This window comes from Octopus bimaculoides, chromosome 2, assembly GCF_001194135.2.
Source record: "Octopus bimaculoides isolate UCB-OBI-ISO-001 chromosome 2, ASM119413v2, whole genome shotgun sequence".
NCBI lineage: Eukaryota > Metazoa > Mollusca > Cephalopoda > Octopoda > Octopodidae > Octopus > Octopus bimaculoides.
The window spans coordinates 189,332,074-189,332,789 of NC_068982.1; positions in this window are offsets into that span (position 1 = coordinate 189,332,074).

The following is a 716-nucleotide window of genomic DNA, read 5'->3' on the forward strand; positions in this document are numbered from 1 at the left end:
TATATATACATATACATGCGTACATACATACATACACACACACATGTATAGAACGCCAAACTTGATCAAAACAAAGATAAAGTGATGTCACAAAACCTACTACCGACCAATCAACCATCAACTAAAACACTAATGCCAAAACAACCTTTTTTTTTTACCAAAAACATCCACCAGAAATTATAAGACGTCATCAAAATTATAACGAATCAAAAATTAGATCTTTTTCTTGTGAAAAACATACATATACACAATATATTCTCTGATTCTCAAAAAACTTCGTTAAAGGCGAAAGCTCAGTATACGACGGGAAAAAGAACTACACGCAAAATGACAGAAACTGTAAAAAAACTTTTTTTACTCATTCATTTTCTTTTGTTCTAACTCAATATCATCGACCGTTTACTAACATACATTTATTATAATCTTCGCCGAACATTTACTTTGATATTATCTATCCCTGTGAAACTCATAGAATTTTATGTGAACATTCGATCGTTTAAACATGTTTGTTCGATTTCTACTTCATAATTTTAAATACCGTTAAAATCGCTCTGCTTCATATACATTTGTACCATTGATAAACAAAAAAATTGTTGAAACTAGCTTGGTATGTATGTGAATAAATCTATTTAAAATCAACTACACGTTTTTCAAATTCAAGTGTATTTTTCAAAAACAAATTCTCATGTATATGTGTGTGTGTGTGTGTGTATGTG